Source organism: Crocodylus porosus, unplaced genomic scaffold, assembly GCF_001723895.1.
Source record: "Crocodylus porosus isolate Cpor-Errol unplaced genomic scaffold, CroPor_comp1, whole genome shotgun sequence".
In the NCBI taxonomy this organism is placed as follows: Eukaryota; Metazoa; Chordata; order Crocodylia; family Crocodylidae; genus Crocodylus; species Crocodylus porosus.
Genome location: NW_017728931.1, coordinates 91,278,719 through 91,285,661, shown reverse-complemented (window position 1 = coordinate 91,285,661; position 6,943 = coordinate 91,278,719). Strand labels below are relative to the sequence as shown.

Genomic DNA, 6,943 nt, shown 5'->3' with positions numbered 1-6,943 from the left:
GGGGGGGGGGGTGGCGGCTTGCTGATTATATTCAAATGTAAACACAAGAAGCAACCTAAAATTCTATTTAAGTATTCCCAGTAAGTTAATTATTTTAAGATTTTCTCTAGTTAAAAAGAATCTCTTTTACTTGGACAAGGGAAGGAACTGTTTAAAACAATTAAACATGTTTAACTATACTCCGCTATAGATGGACAAATAGCATTATAACGTGTCAGTGCACTCAACCTGCTAAAATATATTGTGAGACATAGCTACAGGAGCCCTAGATAAGATTTTTAAGTAGTTCTTAATAGCTGTTATCTCACCTGTTTAAGCACTTCTTTCCACCGAAGGCTCTTCACTTAACATGAGAACCCAACAAATCTACACATTTTCTTTACTAAAAAATCTTAAGATGCAAAACGGCAGAATCCATTACTGCTTTGTAACCAGATTATAATGAATGCTGCACAGCATTATAAACCATGCTGAGTAAGTTTTCCTCCTCCATATTAATGACAAATGCAATTTCTTGACCTGTTAGATTCAGAAGCAAAACAGCAGGTTCTCCTGGTGCACCACCCATTCTTAATAGCAGTAGTCAAACAGTAATTATAGAAAGCTTTTAGAAGTGCAGGTTTCCGGGCGTTTTTAAGTCAACTTCAAATTAACTTACGTAAACATTTTAAGTGATCAAGTTGTGTACTGTACCTCAAACTTAAGGATGTAGTTTGACACTTAACTTCCAATGCTCAGCCTTCCTGTCTTGAGATGCAGGCAAAGCACAGCGTGAGCATGTCTAAGGGTATAACTGTAGAGATGTGTACTATGGCACAATTTTTAATTGGAAGGCGCAGTGGCACCTTAGGTCCCTGGCACACAGTATACTTAAGATGTAATTAACCAATTAATCACATATTAAATTGTTACCTGGTTCAATTAATGGTATGATAAAACAAGGAATAGGGACAAAACTATTACACAAAAAAGTTAGCCAGGCATGAGCTCCCACCTTCAGGATATGTCCTTGGGCTGGGAGCTCTGCCAGCTGATCTGGGCTCCCAGACAGGGGGCTGAATCATGTACCCCCATAGCCAGGAACCCCATCAGCTGATGGCTCCAGCTGCAAAAGCTTGCTACTTGCCAATGCAGGGGGAAGCCTAGGATTGTGATCCTGCCTATACCACCATCTGCACCATCAATAAAGTGTGATAGAATCTAACTGTGGATCCCACAGTCGCATCTCCTGCCATGCATGTGTGGCATATGGCAGGAAGTTAAAGTGTGAGGATTGTGCATCAGATCCCATGGTGCCTTAACCTGCAGGTCTGCCAGTGGCCTCAGAGACATAAGCTTTCACAAGTGACAACCTACTTCATGAGATGCTATGAACGGACTGCTATAAATGGAACAAGCATATTAAATAGAAAGGAATAAAATAATTTATCTACAAAGGACAGGGAAAGGGGGAAGAAAGGATAGGGGAAGAAGCACAGCTGAGAGAAGTCCCAAGGTGGGCTGAAGAAATCAAAAGGGATAAACCTTTCCCTAACTTATTAAATACCTCTGCTCTCTGCAAGTTCACCAGTACATGCCTTTTCTCTGTTTTATGTAAAGCATAACACCCTAGGTGCTGAGCAATATTTTGAAATGTGCCAGAGGTATGAGGAGATAAAGCAAACAACCACAGGCTCAGGGTCTCCCTTTCTGGCTGTTCCCCCAAGAAAGTAAGAACTGCAGTAAGCTTTTTAATTCTGCCACTTAATTCACAAATGATTGAGAAGTGCATTGAGTCTAACAAGGGGTGCCCTGATTCTAAGGTTGAGAACCACTAGTGTAAAGGAATTTGCACTCAGTTCTTCATCTTCACTGAGGATCAGTGGCTTTCCCAGGACAAAAATCTTGAATCACCTGTTTAACCTCAGGGTCAAGGATTTGCCTTATTGGATCTTTCCCAAATCTTAGTACCTCATTTGAAGTTTAAAGGCAACAAGATTACAATAATCAGAATTGGTAAGAATCAGATTGTATAGAGCCTAACTTTACATTAAAAATCAAGACATGGGGAAAATATAACTGGCATCATGTCATTTTGACATGATCATGCACTCACTCACAATCTTGCCCTTTAAAAGAACAGCCTTTGATTCTCTAAGCCCATAAGATGGTACTTTAAAATGTCCATGCTTTTATTATTGTGAAGATTGACCTTTCATTTTCAAGTGCCTCAATGCCATTTCCTCCTAATGGTTGCATACATGTCCTAGAATCTTTTGCCAGCTACTGGGACAACTCCTTGAGGCACTTAAGTAGCTAATAAGCATTCTAGCAAGTGTTTTGGACTAAGTCTGTCAGACAAGTCAGACCGCAAAGGATAGATCCAAAAAAGAAAAAAAAAAAGGGGGGGAGGGGGGTATAATTACACCCTCTGCTGCTTAGTATTGGCCTGTGCTTAGTAATCTAATTAGCATTCTCTGGTTGAAAAAAAAAAATGGGGAGCAAAAAACAGATGCAGTCCAGCACAGCCACGAGCAAAACAAGATATTTTGTGGTTTCAGGATGATGGCAAACTGCCAGATTTTATGGCTTTCAGTCTAAAGGGCCTTTACATAAAAGGGCATAATCCACACTTCCTGAAGCAGTCTGAAAATTCTGGCATGTATTAATTTATGGTAACTTCATATTTTGGAAATCTACACAATTAGTGACACTAGAAAAGTACTTTTAAAAGAAACTGATTGGGAGTGGATTCAAAACCCTTATTTTGGATTCCATTTTTTGTTAACTAAGACAAAAGCTCCCTGTATGTTCTACAAATGCTTTCTTCAAAAGCTCACTGAACTTATAGCCTGTAATCATAACTGAAGCTAGCGGCAAGATTAGAAGGGATGCTCAATTTCCAGACTTCCTGAATTAGTGGGTCAGACTTTGCAAAAGTATGTCAGCAGCCTGATAGCTTCAAGAAACAGCATTAGCCAAGATGGATGCATCTACACATGCGCTTTAATGAACACAAGGCTATATGACTGCACATGAGAGCATCACAGCAAAAAATATACTGATACACTAATGCGCAATAAAATTATGTTACTGCACATTAAGCATCACTAAAAAAAGCATGCGCTTTTGCTTTGTGCATCAGAGTAGCCTAATGTGCATTTCATTAGTACTGTACATTTAGTACCTCTAATGTAATGAGCAGTAGCAAAAGTCCACAAGTGAACATGTAGACGTGCCCACTGACTTCTACTTCTAGGCCAATTTCATCCCAGGTGACCCAGGGTCCTGCAAGGGCAGGAAGCAGGGCTGTCTGGAGTATTCCTAGGTTGGGTCCTGTCATGGTGGAATGCTGCCTGCCCCTTGTGCAGACTGGTGACCACATCCTGTACAGAGTAAATCAGCGTTCAGCTACCCTGGGGCTCACCAGGGAATGCGGGAGAATGCTCTCCACACCCCTGCCCTTGCACAGCCCTGTGGTGACTTGGGTCTACACATGGATCAGAAGAAAAAGGCACCATCAACTTAAACAGTCTGGGTGCTGTTCAAGGGCCTGTCTGCAGGATTCCCACAGCTTGCTGTGGGGCAGACCATCAGGAAACTAGCACTCGTCCCTTCCTGTGAGTCCTCAGGACCCCAAGAGAAGCAACCAGTCATTCAGTTTGCGGTAGAAAATCTCTGGGGAAGAGAACTTCCTGGTCAAAAGCACTCATTTTTTCATTGAAGATCTGGCTTTCTTCTGCATAAACCCCCTTGAACGTATGCTGGCTTTCATGCTGGAAGAAAGTAGAGGGGCACTGATATATTGGTGGCATACTGGATTGGCACCAATAAAAGGAAAATTAACATTATTGGCACACGGTTTGACTGGTGTCACCGATAATGTCTCTGATAAACGACATGTGCATGCACACAGCCACATGCATGCACAGGGCCAGGAATGCAACTCAGCAGCTTGCACAGCAGCGTCTGGCTGGTAAGTCTGTAGGGGGAAGGGGCAGGGGGGAGAGGGCAGATCAAAGCTCCCATGGTGAGGGAAGAAGTGGGGCTGGGGCAGGGGCAGACAGTGCCCAGCCAGGGCAGAGAATGCAACCCTGCTGGGAGTGGGATGGAGCCACAGGCAACTTGTCAAAGGGGCATGGAAAGGAGGTGGGGAGAGGGGTCAGCTCCCTACCACTGGGCACACCCCTGGGAGAGGCATAGGGTGGCATGTGCCCTTCAGGATGTATGTGCTGGCCACAGGCAGGCTGCCTGCTGTAGACTTGGGGCTGGGTACAGTGCCAGCCTCTTCCTGGCGAGGGCGCTAAGCCAGGGCTGGGCAGGCAGCAGCACTGGGAGGGGTAGCTATGGAGTGGGCTATAGGCACCCCAAAATCCACTGTAGCCACCCCTCCCAGTGCCACCACCACCTGCCCCAAGCCCAGCCCCATGGCCAGGAAGGGACTGGCACAGCCCCTGGCCCCAAGCCCACAGCCCACCCTAACCCCACGCACAAATCCAGGGGAGAGGAGTACATGCCCCCCATGCCTACACCAGGGGTACATGTAGTGTGCCCCCTGGATGAGCCTCCCGCAGCTCCATCCTGCTCGCAGTGGAGGTGCATTCACTGCCCTGGTTGGGTAGCACCTGCCTCTGCACCACTCCATCCCTCACTGTGGGGGCCTCAATCTACCCCCCACACCTCTCCCCGCTCTCACCACAGACTTACCAGCTGGTTGCTTGCTCCAAGCTGTCAGGCTACATTCCTGTAAATTAGCTATTGAACCGGTATCAGCTGATATGGCCAGTTAATAATCAGCCATCAGTATCAGCCAAGAAAATCTTTATCGGTGCACCTCTAAAAGAAAGTTGTTTCTCCTGGCATAAATGTAACACCTGCTGATGACCTGAGAAAGGACAAATGGTTAACTCATTTGCAGACTTTGTGTATAGTCTCATCAACCCACAACTGCACGTATCCAGTCTGATAACAGGGGACAAAAATTATGTACATTTTGTAGAGTGTAAGCTGCATGACTTACTGGCAAATGATTATGTGGGTCAGATCAGGTGTTAAGGTTGGCCCTGCCTTTATCCACCCTGTAGGGCTTCACAGAGTACTTATCCAATCTTATCTTTAAGAGAATGTTCCCATTTCAGTAGAGTGGTTTCACTTAAGTAAAACACCCTACTTGATTTTCAAAAAAGAAAAAAAACCTGACTACCCAAGATAAGACTTTTTCCTTTCTTTTTCGCTGAGGTTTTAAGATTGTAATCATCTGCTTGACCATTTTTTCCCACCAAAGTCCTCTGAAAGCAATTCATAACTAGCTTATTTGAACCTCTTTCTGCAAAAACTTCTAGAGTACAACTGGAACTCTCTTTCCTCATCAAGCCACTGAAGTGAGGAGGAGAGAGGCTAACTTGCACTAGTTTGCTATTTCTGAATTGAGAGGCATTAAGGATTTCTTTCATTTTAGTTACATATACCTTAACTACAACAGGAATCTGTAGCTACTTGATGTTCAGCTGCTGTACACCTGAATAAATATAACTAGAAGCCCAACTCACTTATGAATTTGTCTTTTCTTATATTACTCTAACACAGGGATGGGCAATTATTGTGGGTAAAGGGCCGCTTACTAAGTTTTGGGAAGCCATTGAGGGCCACATAAATAATAATTTTCTAAATTTTTTAGGGGCCCCGCGGGCTGGATAGAGTGGCCTGGTGGGCCACATCCAGCTCCCAGGCCGCATTTTGCCCACCCCTGCTCTAACAATCTCAGGGCTGAAGGCAACAACAATCCCTTGACATAAATAGCCACAGAAAATTTAGTTTTTTAGGTACCACATTTTTCTAGCATTCCCAAGTGACCTGCTCTGCACTAGCTTCAGCTCTGTACCTTTGGTTTTATACATGGCACTTCCTTTATAAGAGATTTCCTATACAGAAGAATTAACTCACTCCTGAAGAAGCTGTTCCACAAATTCAGACCTAAGATATTTTTTTTCAGAAGTGTCTAAATTAAGGTCCCATTTTCAAAAATTTCCTAGAGACTTTTGAAAGTTGGACTGGTAGTTGTCACCTGCATCCTTTTCAGCCCTTTGTACTAAAAAGAACAGGTGAGAGGGCACGGGCAGCTTCACAATGAAAGAAAGCATGCCACAGATATTGCGGCCCTGCACAGGTGTACCAAGAGCCGGAGTGGGGCTAGCACATGCCTCACAGTGTGCAAGGCTGGGCCAACCACACGTGGGGCACACTCCACCTGCAGAGTCCCGCTGCACCAGCCCCATGAGCTGGCTCAGCCCAATCCACACCAGCCCTGGCGCCAGTGCTCAGGACCAGTGTGGCACAGGGGCTGCATGCAGCGCATCCCTGACTGAATCCCCATACGCCAGATGGGCTTCGTGTGCTGCATGGGCTGGCTCGCAGGACTCCTTGGGCAGATGCAGCCTGCAACCTATGTCTGATGCCTCCGATTTAGGGTTACCCCATTCATCAGCAGAATGAAGCAGCCTCTGCACTGCAGTCCCCAGCAGCTTCTGCTCCCCACTGCTACCACCTCTGGGTTTTCAGACCTGGCAGATATGGGCCTCTAGCACCTTGTGTCCTATGCTCCTTCTCCTGTGCCAAGCCCTCCTGACACCTTTGAGCCAACTAAGCTGAGCTGAAAACCACGCGGCCTCCCCTCTGCACTGGGAAGTGTCCCTTGCACCCCCCTTCACTGCTTCAGTCCCTGAGACTGAGAGAGAGGGGGGCTCGGCAGGGGCTGGATCAGGCCAGGCCGCGCGCAGGGGATCCAGGCTGAGGCGGCGGCCGGCCCGGCCCGTGGGCACCGAGGCCCTTCGCCCGGGGGCGGGCCCAGGAGCCGGCCGCGGCTCCCGAAGGCGCGGCAGTACCCCCACCCCCAGCCCGGGGCCCAGCAGTACCTGTGAGGCGGCGGCAAGGCGTGGGCGCCGCGGCCTTCCCGAGCCGCTGCTGC

At 46.6% G+C, this 6,943-nt stretch overlaps 1 protein-coding gene across 1 annotated transcript in view; it reads right to left on the bottom strand.

The window, feature by feature from the left end:
• The window catches only part of GXYLT1 (glucoside xylosyltransferase 1), a 44,126-nt gene extending 37,189 nt beyond the window's left edge, over positions 1-6,937 (bottom strand). The window contains exon 1 of the mRNA XM_019543372.1: positions 6,891-6,937. The gene's annotated coding sequence lies outside the window, so the exon portion shown is untranslated. The remainder of the gene's footprint in view (positions 1-6,890) is intronic.
• Positions 6,938-6,943: the final 6 nt, after the last annotated feature.